The 16,266-nt window shown below is 37.8% G+C and overlaps 1 pseudogene; it reads right to left on the minus strand.

The window, feature by feature from the left end:
* Positions 1-353: 353 nt before the first annotated feature.
* LOC112319214 (coxsackievirus and adenovirus receptor homolog) lies at positions 354-6,146 on the minus strand (annotated as a pseudogene).
* Between the last annotated feature and the right edge of the window lie 10,120 nt (positions 6,147-16,266).

Genomic DNA, 16,266 nt, shown 5'->3' on the forward strand with positions numbered 1-16,266 from the left:
ACTGCTACATCTTACTGTGTATTGATATTTACAAACCTATAAAATCAACCTGTTAAAGGAAATCATTTTCAGATGGCGAATTTGTCTTTAGTAACTTGAATGCCTTTACTATTTTGATATAACCAAACAAAACTTTTTGAAGTACATTTCTGACAGTTTCTGATTTATTTCTTTTTGATCTATTGAGGCTGGTAGCAAAATTTAGAACAAAATAGGTTTTCATGTTTCAAAAGAAGAGGAGAGGCAAGGAGCACAGAGATGGAAGGTACAGAGTTGCTATACCACAGACCTGTCCTTGCTCTGTGCTGAAATCATCACAGCCACCACTTCTATCCTGCTGAGATCAGGGGCAGTTACTTTAGCTCATAGGGGAGTTGGACTCTGAGGAGTGTTCAAAATCTTCATGTGGTACTTGGTTATACTGAATCTTTTTTTCTCATAGTGAAATGCATGGTTATTTTTATTTAACTGACAAATGTTTATTGTATGTATTTATATTTATGTTTATTGTAAGGTATATAATGTAATGTTGTGATATAGGTATATGTTGTGAAATAAATCTAATTAAGCTGATTAAACTATGCATTACCTCACCTGTTTACCCTATTTTTTTTTCCCATTTTAAAATCATTTTTAGGAGTTCCAGTTGAGATGGAGGCATAGGTAGAAACACTTTACTTCCTCACACAATGAAAAGAAGGACAACAACCAATTTAAAATCAAGAAACAACCAGAACTGCCAGAATAGCAAACTGTATGGAACTCCAACAACCAACGAGTAAAAGAAACATTCATCCATACCGGTAGAAGGGGGTGGAGATGGGCAGCCCAGTGGGCTGAGAGGACCCATGGCAAGGTGTGGACCATGGGTGAGGAGGGGTTGGCTCACTGGGAAACTAAAGACTCAAAACCTCTGGCGGTAAAATACTGTGGGGATTTTGAAGGTGGGAGAAAATCCCTGTCACAGAGGAGAGTTTCTTGAAAAGTGGGGCTAGAGCAGAGTGAGCAAGTGGCCTTGTTCCCTCTCTGACCCCTCCCCCACAAACAGTGCTACCATGCAGCCAAGAGGGTTGGACACCCTGGCAAATCCCTAGGGCTCCATCCTTTACAACTTAACAGGTGCACTGAGACAAAGAAATATGGCCCAGATGAAAGAACAGATCAAAACTCCAGAAGAAGAGCTAAGCAACAAGGAGATAAACAACCTATCTGGTACAGAGTTCAAAACACTGGTGATCAGGATGCTCACGGAATTGATTGACCTTGGTCACAAAGTTAAGGAAGAAATAAAGGCTACACAAAGTGAAATAAAGCAAAATATACAGGGAACCAAGACTGAAGGGAAGGAAACCAGGACTCATATCAATAATTGGGAACAAAAGGAAGAAATAAATATCCAACTGGAACAGAATGAAGAAACAAGAATTCAAAAAAATGAAGAGAGGCTTAGGAACCTCCAGGACAACTTTAAACATTTGAACATCTGAATCTTAGGGCTGCCAGAAGGAGCAGAGGAAGAACAAGAGATAGAAAACTTATTTGAACAAATAATGAAGGAGAACTTCCCATTCTGGTGAAGGAAATAGGCTTCTAGGAAGTCCAGAAAGCCCAGAGAGTCCCAAAGAAGTTGGACCCAAGGAAGAACACACCAAGGCACATCATCATTAAGTTACCCAAGATTAAAAACAAAGAGAATCTTAAAAGCAGCAAGAGGAAAGGAGAGAGTTACCTACAAAGGAGTTCCCATAATACTGTCAGCTGATTTCTCAAATCTTGCAGGCAAGAAGGGGCTGGAAAGAAATATTCAAAGTCATGAAAGGCAAGGACATCCATCCAAGATTACTCTATCCAGCAAAGCTATCATTTAGAATGGAAGGGTAGAAAAAGTGCTTCCCAGATAAGGTAAAGTTAAAGGAGTTCATCATAACCAAGCCCTTATTATATGAAATGTTAAAGGGAGTTATCTAAGAAATAAAAGATCAAAAACTATGAACAATAGCCCTGGCTGGTGTAGCTCAATGGATTGAGCACAGGCTGCGAACCAAAGGGTCATAGGTCCAATTCCTAGTCAGAGCACATGCCTGAGTTGCAGGCCAGGTCCCTAGGCGGGGGCTCGAGAGAGGCAACCACACATTGATATTTCTCTCTGTTTCTTCCTCCTTCCCTTCCCCTCTCTCTAAAAAAAAAAATTAAATAAAAAAAACTATGAACAATAAAATGACAACAAACTCACAACTATCAACAACTGAACCTAAAAAAACAAAAACAAAAACTAAGCAAACAACTAGAACAGGAAAAGAATCACAGAAATGAAGATCACAAGGAGGGTTATCAATGGGGAAGGGGGAGGGGAGAATGGGTGTGAAAAAGTACAGGGAATAAGAAATACAATTAGTAGACATAAAATAGAGAGGAGTAGGTTAAAAATGGTATAGGAAATGGAGAAACCAAAGAACTTATATATACAACCCATGACATGAACTAAGGAGGGGGGTGATGCGGGAGGATGGGAGGGTGCAGGGCAGAGGGGGCATACAAGGGAGAAAAAAATTGGGACAGCTGTAATAGCATAATCAATAAAATATACTTTAAAATAGTATTTTTATTTTTCAATTACAGTTGACGTACATTATTATATTAGTTTTAGGTACATGCCCAGTGATTAGATATTACATAACTGATTAAGTGATCATTCCAATAAATCTCATACCCATCAAACACCATTTGTAGTTATTAGAATATTATTGACCATATTCCCTATCCTGTACTTTATGTCCTCATGTCTGTTCTGTAACAACCAATTTGTACTTAATCCCTTTATCTTTTTCACTCATCCTCTCACCCCTACTCCCCTTTTGGCAACCCCCAAAACATTCTCTGTGTCTATGATTGTGTTTCTGTTCTTCTTAATCATTTATTTTCTTTTTTAGATTCAATTGTTGATAAATATGTATTTATTGCCATATTATTGTCCATATTTTTATTCTTTTTTCCCTTTTTTTTCTTAAAGAAGATCCTTTAACCTTTTTAGTGATACTGGTTTGGTGGTGATGAATTCCTTTAGGTTTTTCTAGTCTGGGAAACTCTTTATCTCTCCTTTGTTTCTAAATGATAATCTTGCTGGGTAGTCTTGGTCGTAGATCCTTGTTTTTCATCACTTTGAATATATATTTTTTTGCCAATCCCTTCTGGTCTGCAAAGTTTCTGTTGAGAAACAGCCAAAAGTCTTATGGGAGCTCCCTTGTGGGTAACTAACTGCTTTTCTCTTGTTGCTTTTAAGATTCTCTTTTTGTGTTTAACGTTTGCCATTTTAATTATGATGTGTCTTGGTGTGGGCTTCTTTTGGTTAATCTGGTTTAGGACTTTCTGCACCTCCTGGGCTTCTATGTTTATATTCTTCACCAAGTTAAGGAAGTTTTCTGTCATTACTTTTTCATGTAAGTTTTTAATTTCTTGCAATCTCTCTTCTATAGGCACCCTCATGATGCAAACGTTGGTATACTTGAAGTTATCCCAGAGGGTCCTAACACTATCCTCATTGTTTGGATTCTTTTTTCTTCTTTCTCTTCTGATTGGGTGATTTTTTCCTTCCTTATATTCCAAATTGCTGCTTGATATTCAGCTTCATCTGCTCTCCTGTTGATTGCCTGTAAATTATTCTTCATTTAAGTTAGCGTAGCCTTCCTTTCTGACTGGTCTTTTTTTATGCTGGCGAACTTCTCATTAAGTTCATTAAGCATCTTTATAACAAATGTTTGAATTCTGCATCGAGTAGATTGCTTGTCTCCATTTTGTTAGTTCTTTGTCTACAGTTTTATTCTGTTCTTCCATTTGGGACATATTTCTTTGTCTCCTCATTTTGACAGCCTCCTTGTGTTTGTTTCTGTGTATTAGGTAGAGCTGCTATGTGTCCCAGACTTGGTAGAGTGTCCTAATGTAGTAGGTATCCTGTAGGGTCCAGTGGCATAGCCTCTCTCTACCGCCCCTGCCAATCACATAAGCTGGGCACTTGAGGTGAGCCTCCCCATGTGGGCTGAGTACACCCTCCTCTTCTGGTTGAGCCTTGAATGCTGTTGGCATGTTAATGGGAAGGATTTACCCTGAAGCTGATCAGTTGGCTGCTATCACCAACCACTGACCTCCAGCCACCGTGTAGGATCAGCTATGCAGGGGACCACTTCACAGAACAGGACTGACTTCAGTGGACTCTGGTGCCTGTTGAGTTTGTCCCTTATGTGTGTCACTTGTTGAGGTGATTGGGTGGTAATATTTTAACATGGTCTGAAGCAGTCCACTGGGTGTGCTGGCTCTGAGGCCTCCCAGGAGGTGCAGGCTAAGGTCAGCAGCTGCTTTTGCTTTGCCTGTGGACACCTGGCATAAGTTACAAAGTGATCTGCAGATGGCTGCTTATTGTGCTGGCTTGGAGGTGCCCAGGAAATGCCAAGCTGCAAACCAAGCCTGGCTGCTGCTAGTACCAGGCCTGAAGCCATTGAGTGAGAGGTACAGGGCATGCTAAGGCCAGATGCTACTTGTTTGAGAGATCTTAGGGAAATCTAAAGCATGAGCAAAGACAGGCCATTTGTATGGAAAAGCCGCTGGAAACAGCTTGGATGGGCCTGGAAGTTGAGTACGGTGGGACCTCAGGGAATCACCAGGTGGAGCAGTGTAAACCAGATTGTAAGACACACAGATGTGGTGCCTGCCTGCTGACTCTGGGTGGAGAGGATGGCTCATCAAAGGAACAATGGCCTCTGCCAGCACTTCTATCTGGGAGAAAGCTCCCACCAGCTCTTATCTTGATGCCAGATACTTCAGTTCCTCCCCATATGTTTCCGGTGCATTACAAGCTGATGCCCCAGCTCTGGAGTTTAGAGTGAGTGAGTCCGAGTATGTCCATGCCATTTCATTTAAGAGGAACTGACTGGGACTCCAGAAGCCCTCCATCTCCCTCAGCCTTAATCCCTGTTGATTTCTATAGCTGAAAGTTATGGGGACTTCTCTTCCTGGCACTGGAACCTTGCACGGGGGGCTTGGTGTGGGCCTGCGACTCCTCATTTTTCAAGGTGGACCTCTGCAGCCAAGATATTCCTCCCAGTTTTTATCAGCCACATGTGGTGTGGGACCAGCCCTTTCTGTGTCTCTGCCCCTTCTACCAGTCTTGCGTGGCTTTTTCTTGAATTTCCTAACTAGGACTTCCATTCAGCCAGATTTCACGCAGTTCTGAATGATGGTTGTTCTGTAGTTTAGTTGTTTTGACGTGGTTGTGGGAGGAGGCGAGTACCACTTACACTTACTTGCCATCTTGACTGGAATTCTCGACACTGAGCCTTGGAGTAGCCTTCCATTTTGGAAGGAGACATGTACCCCAGGAATGAGTGATTGCTGCCATTTAGCTTCTGGCAGTGGATGTCCAGGTCTTCAGAGAAGGTATATCTTCCCTGATACCATGATGAACTCCCTTTTCACGTATATTTTTTCCTCTGTGCTTTTTATGACAGCAAAAGATGATCAGACAGATGAGCACTAGTGCAAGCAAAGTTCGTGTAATAGCTTCTGAAGTTGTTTTACCTCTGAAGGAGAAACAACGCCCAGGCGTAGCAGGCATTGATCAGAGACCATTCTATTGCAGGCATTGATCAGAACCTACTCTATCGCTGACTATATAGCTGTATGCCCCAGAGTACTCAGTAGTGGCATTTTTCACAAATATAACAGATGAAGTCATTTCAAGAACTCTCAGTCGACTCTTCTTATTTCCAACAGCAGGGGCTTTTTCACTTTGTACTGATATGTGCCAATATCGGACAACTGTAAATTTGTTACATTTTTTGTTGCATCACCAGATTTGAGATTACTACTTGTAAATTGTACGTGTCCTTTCAGATCTTGATAGTAGTCATCATAAATTTTGTCTCTAGAATATAAAATAATCATTTGATCAACCTTCTGATTTTTAGCTGGTGATAGCAGCTATCTGATGTCCAGTGGTCCCTGGTCCTCCTGTAAATATCAAGGGTAAATTTGTATGGCAGCTAGGCAGGTTCCCCTTTGGCCTTCTCAGTCATCTGGTCAGGAGTGGTTCTACTCAAACTTCTGGTGACATCAGTGACTCTGCACAGGTGCAGGAAGTACAGCAGAAGTGCCATGGTGGTGACCCAGTTGTGGACAGCAACTGCAGGTGGGGCTCTTGCCCAGGGTCTTTCCCACACCTTGCAGGGCTACCGACTGGCTGCCAGTTGTGGCATCTCAGCACCCTGTTGGATGAATTTTCAGTGAATAGACTTCCCATATTTCAACATTTTAAATTTTGTTATGAGTTCACTGTAATGTTAACTGGCTGAATAAAAGGTAAAAATCCATGTGATATTTTTCTTTGTCATTTTATTTGACATTATAGTATTGAATAAAAGACATTTTTAGATGTAAATACCTATGGCATATGAAAATATTGATGCATATGTATTTGTTAGCCTTGTCATTGACACAGAGGCGATATGTCAAAAAATATCAAATAGAAAATGATATATACAAAAATACCATAGAATTAATTATTGAGTGATACATAGCTATTCACTCTAGGTTATTTGTCTTACCAGCCAAAATTAAGTATCTTTATGTTCCCATACTCTAATTTATCAAGAATCATGGTATTGCAAAGAATTGAGATAAATGAATTCCAGTATTCATAGTTAATGGATAATATTGATGATGAAGGGGTATGGTGAGATAGAAAAAGACATACCAAAGAATAAGTCCATTTGCTTATTAGGAGTTTCAAATTGTGATGGAGAGAACACTTGCCTGTACAGAACCATTAGTGAATAAGTCAGTATGCTATAGAACAGTGGCTTTCCAACTTTGATCAGCATCAGAATCACCAATGGACTTGGTAGGAACACCCAGGCCCTACTCCCTTCAATGAGCCTGTGGTCTCAGTTAGCTCTCCAGTGGAGATTCTCCTTCCCACCAGACTGTGAACCACTGATGTACAGGAGTAAATACTTGGTTGTTAACTAATACTAACGTTGTAGTAAATATAGGTGGCTAATTGATATTCCAGAGGAGGGACAAACTAGAAAATCAGAAAAAGCTTCAAGTAGAAGATGTGGCTTAAGGGGAGACCCAGTGAATGTGAAGAGGGAAAGGGAGCCAAGAAAGGCTTTTGTGAAAAGATGTCTTGATTTTACACTTGATGGGACTTTAGGGATGAGCTAGATGAAGAGAAGGGATGAAGTGAAACATGTCATTCAGGGAACAGCCTGGGTAAAGCATGGAAGCAGTAAAAAGTCAGGTTTATACTCATTAGAAAATTTAAAGGGAAAGATCAAACTTTGGGGGAAAGCCTGTTGATTTTTGCTTAATAATTCAAGGTAAATGAGGGTAAATTGCCAGGTGTAAGTTTCTCTGGCAATTGCAAAGGTTAAAAAAAAAAATCAGCCCTTGCTGGCACGGCTTGGTTGCTTAGAGCACTGTCTCATACATTGAAATGGCCTGGGTTCGATTCCCTGTCAGGGCACATATCTAGGTTGCGGGTTCGATCTCTGGTCAGGGTACAGGAGACAATCGACCAATGTTTCTCTCTCACATTGATGTTTCTCTCCCTCTCTTCCCCCTCCTCTCTTTTTAAAATCAATAAATGTATCCTTGAGCAAGGATTAAAAAAAAATCACACCAGCACTATATTGAAACATATCCTGCAGCTGTTATTGATTCATATATGCAAATTGAAATCAAAATTATTAGAAAATATAATTACTCTCTGACATTTTTTCAACACATGTTAAACAAACAGATAGCATTTCACTTGGCTTAGTAAGCTTTGTTTTAAAGCCGCTCTGGCCTTGCTATAACTCCTCTTGCTTTTTATTCAATTTTCCAGCTGGATTATTGCTGTTAAAAACCTGAAAAAAAATTATATTATTTGTGAATTAGTCTAATTTAGGGAGAAATATGTACAACAGACTTTCAGGGCCAACTTTTTCTTCTGACAAAGGTCCAACAGGTAGTTGAACACTTTGTCGTTGTTTTTCTATGAAATTGGATTGTTATTAAGGGTGCTGTTATTTGTAAGTCATGCAAGCTTTGGGGAAGTTATGTAGTGCGAAGGGAAATTGTAATATAGGGTACTCACTCAGAAACGCACTTACTGACTGATTTAGAAACTCCGGAGAATGTAAACAAACATGGGCCAGACATACTGTATCAGTCTGACATAAAGCAAGATCATTGCTTTGTCTACCTGTGATGTTGTCAATATGGCCTATTTAGTGTTTAGTGTTTAAAACAATGAAAAAGAAGACCTAGCCAATTCAATAGAAACCATAAGTTAAAACAAGTACTTGGACAGCTTTTAAAAATAAGCTATTGTGTAAAAATAATCCACTTGTTATACTATGTAGACAAAATTTAGATATCTTTTTAAGTTTATGTTATGAGAAAACAAGGTTAAAAGTGCTAGTTTTATGGCTTATTTTTATTACTCACATATCCCCCACTGATTATGTTGACTGCTAGCTGAGTTTTCAGATATATATAAAAATATGATGAAATTTTAAATACATATTTGCTTCTTTTAAGTCAGTTATTTATAGCTGAGCAGATTCAGATCTACTATTCAGTGTTCCCTTGATCCAAACTCTCTCGTTTGGAATTTAGACCTTTTATTCCCTAATTAGACAGATGATAGACTTCCCTTTTTCCTAGACACTAGGCTATGGTGGTCCCTTAGCATCAAGCAGCTCTGACATTTAACCCAATGACTGTTGCAATCTCAAAAAACACTGAGCTTAGAAAAAGTAATTTCTAAGCTAAAAAGAACTAGAATTTGGATGATACTCTCTGAAGACAGCAGTGAGCCTTGGGTGCTATTGATTTATACCCCCCCTTACAGTTAAGAAGGAAGCCAATCATGTCTTTAATAACAGCTGGAGAAAGGGTTAAGGTATATGAAGGCAGTTGGACTAGAAGCCTTGTGTAGAGACAGACACTTAGCATGTTGTGAGGGTATGACTATCCTGCCTTAATTTCCTAAATGGGTTCTATGCCTTATTTTAAAAAAATCTGCTTTCTTGTTAAGAAGAGTATTTAAGATCTGGTTGCCGCTGTCATGTTTATACCCTGCATTTCAATAAAACCTTGAAGTATGATGCAGTGGATGGCAGGGGAAAATCGGATGATGACACTGAGCGAGATGGTACAGGTGCTTGGGGTCCAAAATATAATTTAAGTAGACAAGCTTTAGCTTAAGAGAGAAAGGAAAGCCTTTGAATGGACTCTTTCCCTTTGAGATTTCAATAAAATGCTGAGGAAAAACACATTTTTTAATGCCAGAGATGATTCTAGCTACAACTAAAAAGTTCAAATTAAGAAACACTTCAAACATAATAAAAATGTATAGACAGATATATAAATGTCTAGATACCCATTACTGAGATTACATAAAAAATGTATTTTTTGCCAAATTTGCTTAATATTTCTCACTCTTTCATAAACAAATACTGTACCTATCTACATCTATATCTATATCCCTATATCTATACCTATATACATCTATCTATAATCTATATCTATCTATAATCTATATCTATCCATCTGTACCTAGCTCCCACCCATTCCACCTCTTCTGTTCCTGGAGTCAGCCTCGTTCCTGAATTGGACGTCTAGCATTCCTATGCATATTATTTTATATTTATTATTCATGAATTCTTAAAACAATATATGCTTTACTTTGCATGTTTTTAAAACTTGACACGAACATGGGGGTGGGTAGGTCAGGGGGAGAATCAAGGGGTGAAATGGAGACAACTGTAATTGAACAACAATCAAAAAAAGAAAAAATAAAGCTCCTGAAAACAAAAAATAAAAAAATTCACATGAACAGCATCATGTTGTCTATATCCTTTTCACAATTTTATTGTTTTCCTTTTAACATTGTTTTTAAAGACTTATTCACATAGTACTGTCTTCATTTAAATGCCTACACAATATTTCATTATGTCAACAAGTCAATTTATCCATTTGTTTTTCTAATGAGGGACGGCTAGGTTGTTTCTACACCTAACCAGTAGTGCCCCTGTAAACTTCCATGTTCGCATCTCCGTGGCTATACGAGTGGAATGGTTGACTCATAGCATATACCTGTATTCCTCTTTTCTAGGTATTGTCAAACTGCCTTATACACAGATTGCATTAACTTTAGAACCTCACTGTTACTGGACGAAAGAAATCATTTCCTAATATCTCTGGCATGGCTTAAGGTTATTTCATTAAAAAAATTTCTCATCTACATGGGTTAAAAATTGTATCTCCTTGGTTTGTATTTTCCTGATTATTGATGAAATTGTATTTTTACAGGTATATTATGAATAAATCTAATTTAATATGTGCATAAAAATAGCCTAAAAACCTATCCATGGATAAATGGAAGCTATCACTGTATTGATGACACACTATTTAACTTATTGTAGTGTTTATAGACCGTTTTAGTATGTTGTGGGTGAGAGCTCTTCTAATTATTTTTTTCAAAATTTCTTGTCTTGTCTTGGCATTTTCCTCTTCCTTATGAATTTTAGCAATAGGTAACCAAGTTTTTAGGAAAGCTTCTTAAATTTATAGCATTGAATCTATAGATTAATTTGCAGTGAATGATTGTCATCTTTAAGTCTCTTACATGACTATGGTATATTTTTCTATCATTTAGGTCTTTATATCTTTTAGTAATAAATGTTATATAATTTTTTATTTATGTTTTTGTTAGATTTATTTAAAATACATGTATAAATTTTGAATTATTTATAGATAGTTTTTATATTGGGTATGTAGAAACCTAATAATCTCTATATATTATTGTAAATGGTATCTTTTTTCTCTTTTTTAAAGTATATTTTATTGATTATGCTATTACAGTTTTCCCAATTTCCCACTCTTTACCCCCATCCACCCTGCAGCCCCCAACCCTCCAGCATTACCCCACCCCCTTAGTTCATCATATACATGGGTTGTACATATTAGTTCTTTGAGTTCTCTGTTTCCTAAACCATTTTTTACCTCTCCCTGTCTATTTTATGCCTACCAATTATGCTTCTTCTTCCCTGTACATTTCCCCCCCATTCCTTCCTTCCCTTCCCCACTGAAAACCCTCCATGTGATGTCCATTTCTCTGATTCTGTTCCTGTTCTAGTTGTTTACTTAGTGTTTGTTTTTTTCTCTTTCTTTTAGGTTCATTTGTTGATAGTGGTGAGTTTGTTGTCATTTTATTGTTCATATTTTTGATCTCCTTTTTCTTAGATAAGTCCCTTTAACATTTCATATAATAATGGCTTGGTGATAAGGAACTCCTTTGACTTGACCTTATCTGGGAAGCACTTTATCTGTCCTTCCATTCTAAATGGTAGCTTTGCTGGATAGAGTAATCTTGGATGTAGGTCCTTGCCTTTAATGACTTTGAATACTTCTTTCCAACCCCTTCTTGCCTGCAAGATTTCTTTTGAGAAATCAGCTGATAGTATTATGGGAACTCCTTTGTAGGTAACTGTCTCCTTTCTTCTAGCTGCTTTTAAGATTCTCTCTTTGTCTTTAATCTTGGGTAACTTAATGATGATGTGCCTTGGTGTGTTCCTCTTTGGGTCCAACTTCTTTGGGACTCTCTGAGCTTCCTGGACTTCCTGGAAGTCTATCTCCTTCACCAGACTGGGGGAGTTCTCCTTCATTATTTGTTCAAATAAGTTTTCCATTTCTTGCTCTTCTTCTCCTCCTGGCAGCCCTATGACTTGGATATTAGAATGTTTCAAGTTGTCCCAGAGGTTCCTCAGCCTCTTTTCATTTTTTTGAATTCTCGTTTCTTCATTCTGTGCCAGCTGGATGTTTATTTCTTCCTTTTGTCCCAAGCCGTTGATTTGAGTCCCGGTTTCCTTCCTGTCACTGTTGGTTCCCTGAATATTTTGCTTTATTTCATTTTGGGTATCTTCATTTGTTCTTTCATTTTTTGACCAAGCTTAATCAGCTCTGTGAGCATTTTGATTACCAGGCTTTTAATTCTCCATAAGACAGGTTGGCTATCTCCTCAACACTTAGCTCTCTTTGTGAAATTTTGCTCTGTTCTTTCATTTGGGCCATATTTCTTTCTTCAGAGTCCCTGTTAAATTGTAAGGGGGCAGGGCCTTAGGTATTCACCAGGGCAGGGCAACCCTCTTTGCTGCGCTGTGGTGCTGCCAGTCTGGTTGTTCTGGTTGACTCTTTCTTTAATTCCTTGGTTGTCGGAGTTCCATGCAGTTTGATTTTCTGGCACTTCTCGTTGTTTATGGATTCTAGATTGGTTGTTATACTCCTTTTGCTTGTGTGAGAAAGTGAAGGGTTTCTTAACTACGCCTCCATCGTGGCTGGAAATCTCCCATTGGTATCTTTTTATTTTTATTTTATTTTTTAATTTAAATTTTATTGTATTTTTTCCTTTACCATTGAGTCTCATTATATCCTCCTTCCCCCAGCAATCACCACACTGTTGTCCATGAGTCCTTTTTCCTTTTTTAAAAATCTTTCTACCACCTAACCTCTCCCACCCAGCTGTCATCCTGCTCCCCATCTATGAGTTTGCCCCCATTTTCCTTGTTAGTTCAGTTGTTCATTAGATTCCACATATGAGTGAAATCATATGGTATTTGTCTTTCTCTGACTGGCTTGTTTCATTTAGCGTAATGTTCTCCAGGTCCCTCCATACTGTTGCAAAGGGTAAAAATTTCTTCTTTTTTATGGCCAAGTAGTATTTCATTGTGTAAATGCCCCATAGTTGTTTTATACACTCATCTACTGATGGACACTCAGGCTGCTTTCATTATCTTGGTGATTATAAATAATACTGCAATGAACATAAGGGTGTTTCTGTTCCTTCAAATAAGTGCATTGAGTTCCTTTGTATATATTCCCAGGATTTGGATCACTGGGTCAGAAGACAGATCCATTTTTAATTTTTTGAGGCATCTCCATGGTGCTTTCCACAATGGTTGCACCAATCCGCAATCCCGCCAACAATGTAAAGGGTTCCCCTTTCTCCACATCCTCTCCAGCAGTTGTTTGTTGATTTATTGATGACAGCCATTCTGAGAGGTGTGAGATGATATCACATAGTGGTTTTAATTTGCATTTCTCTGATGATTAGTGATGTTCAGCATCTTTCCATATGTGTATTGGCCATTTGTATGTCCTCTTTGGAGAAGTGTCTGTTCAGGTCATTTGCCCGTGTTTTAACTGGGTTGTTTGTTTTACTTTTGGTGTTGAGTTCTATAAGGTTTTTATAAATTTTGGATATTAATTCCTTATCAGATGTATTGGCAAATAAGTTCTCCCATTCTATGGATTGTCTTTTTATTTTGTTGATGATTTCCTTTGCTGTTCAAAAACATTTCAGTTTGATGTATCCTTTGTAATAGCGTGGAAGGACCTGCTAAACAGTATGCTAAGTGAAATAAGCCAGTGAGAGAAAGACAAACACCACGTGATTTCACTGATATGTGGAATCAAATGAAGAAACTAAACTAACAGGTATATGGGGACAGACTCATAGATAGAGAGCAAGATGACAGCTAGTGTGGGGGAGGTGAGAGGGTGGAGGGTTTGAGCAAAAAGGGAAAAGGACTCATGGACATGGTCAACAGTGTGGGGATTGCTATTGGGAGGGAGTATAAAGGGACTAAATGATAATGGAAAAAAATACAATACGGATCAAATTAAAAAAAAAAAAAAGAAATACAACTTCACTGCTGGGAAGTTCTTACCACTATTGCTTTCATATGTATTTTTGAAGCTTCTGACTTTTATTCTAACTTTCTGCAGCCTTCTCTCTAAATCAGTTTGGATTTTTATTTTGAGTGAAATGAGAATTCATTGGGAGATTTTGAGCAAAGGAATGATACGATATACCTTATATTTATAATATAATCATTTAAGCTGCTGAGTTGAGGATAGACTTAAGGGGAGCAAGAACAGAAACCGGAGACCATCAGGAGGCCATTATTGCAATGAAAGGGAAAGATGGTAAAGGTGAAAGCCGAGGGAAGTGGTCTGGCTCTGGAAACTTCTGAAGATAAAGCCAAAAGAATTTGCTAATGGTTTGGGTTTGTAATGCAAAAGAACAGAATGCCAAGTATGACTTCAGGATTTTATCCTAAGCAATTTTTTTTCTCATTATGTTATGTCTCTTTGTATCTCTAATAATTTGTTTTCCCTTGATATCTATTATAAAATAAGTTAATGCTGCTATGCATTTGCCTTTTATTTTCAAACTTCCTGTAGCCTCTTTTACTTAAACAGCCCATAACTGGAATTATTTATTTTTAAAATCCAGTTACAGATCATCTAAATTTTAATAGGTTAGTCTATTTACATTTACAATTATTAGTGTTCGTTATTCCTGACACCGTACTTGGTGTCTTGTATTTCTTCTGATGCTGTTTTTCCCCCTACCTTCTTCTATTTTGATGACTTTTTAATTCCTTTATTATCTTTAGTGTTTTAAAAGTTATATATTTAAATTTATTCTTTTAGTGGTTACCTTTACATTCATAACATACCCCGCTTGACTTAACAAAGTCTAAAAGTAATCAGCATTTCTCTACCCATCCAGAAACATATCAGGACAGAAAATGCTTGGACCCTAGCCCTCCCTTCCTTCTTATATTTTATTGTTTTTAGTATTTTATTTTAAAGTTTTCATAATGCAATTTTCCACATAATCACAAAAGCATAGCGAAAATATAATTAATCCAATATACTCTTCAGTCAGCTTCAATAATAATTAGTATATTCCCATCCTATTTTATTCATACATATTCATTTCTCCCCACACCTTCCGCATGTCATCAGATATTTTAAAGAAGACCCTAGGTATTATATCATTTTAGGTGTAAATAACTGCATACATTCTCTTAAAGAGAAGCCGTCCACTATTTTCATTTTACCTTATTTGTATTCCCTCAAGTTAATTATCGTTACTGTTGTTTCACACAGTAATGCCTGTTTAGATTTACCTATGCTTCTAAGAATTTTATTGCTTTTCTTTGCATTTTGCATCCCATTCATTCATTTTGTCTTCAATTTTATTCTTTCTAAACTACAGTTTTTAGTAGTTCTTTCAGCAAAAGTGAATGATTGTGGCTGTGAATTCTGAGTCTTTGTCTCAGTTTTTTGTCTCAGGGTGTGTGTGTGCTCACCCTGTTGAATAATATTTACCTCTAAATAAAATACTTGGCTGACAGTTATTTTTCATAACATTTGAGTGTTGACGTAAGAAACATCCAAACCTCTAAGAATTTTTATGAGTTTATTTAAACCATACTGACAACTGTCACTTATTTTATACATAGAATCAAAGAGAAAGACGTCAGGGAGGCAGGAGAAGGCACAGCAGGGAAACCCCTGAGATGGGATAAAGAGTAAAATGAATAAACAGATACTTCTTTTACCCAGGTGGGTACAGGATAGTTAGCAGTTAACAATGAATAGGATAACAGTAACAATGAGGGACTCTGCGGTCTCCTGCTGTGCTCAGGGACTGTGCTCTGAGGCCTCTGGAAAGAGGATCACCCTGACATTCCAAAGGTGTGTTATCGTAGATGCAAAAACACAGTAGACAGACCCAGTTAAGGTAAAGATTGACCTTTGTCAAGAAAGATACTGACCTAGGACATGATGACCTGCCATAACTCACTTTTAGCTGGAAAGTTTTAATTTCAGTCCATCCTGTGTGGTTACTTTCAGTCTCTGGGTTTGTGAGGCCACCATGCAGGCCTCCCCTGAGCCTGTCAGGTTTAGTACCTGGCGGGGCCCTTTTTCATCCACGAGAGGTTACGTCCCCATTGCCTTCCAACTTCTCCAGTTTCTTTTGTGAAATCACCTCTCAATCTAGTTGTTGCCTCTCATGTTTTATCAATTCTCTGCTCTGTTTATAGCTATGGCTTTGTAGCTTGATTATCTGGAGCTTCTTGAAGCTAAGAATTCATAGATATAATCAACTCTGAAAAAAATTCTCAGCTATTATCTCTTTAAATATTGCCTCTCTCCCATTCTTTCAACTTTTTTCTTCTGGGAACTTATATTAAAGATATCTTAGACTTTCTTAGTTGTTTTTCCCTGATTTTAAACTTGTCCTTTATGAGCTCCATCTCTGGGGTGCAGTAATTTTTTCGTATTTTTCAGTTCTCTAATTTTCTTTTCAAGTATACATTTCATTTCTCAAAGCTCCATTTGATTTCTTTTTAGAAAGATATTGACCAC

This window comes from Desmodus rotundus, chromosome 11, assembly GCF_022682495.2.
Source record: "Desmodus rotundus isolate HL8 chromosome 11, HLdesRot8A.1, whole genome shotgun sequence".
Taxonomy (NCBI): Eukaryota; Metazoa; Chordata; class Mammalia; order Chiroptera; family Phyllostomidae; genus Desmodus; species Desmodus rotundus.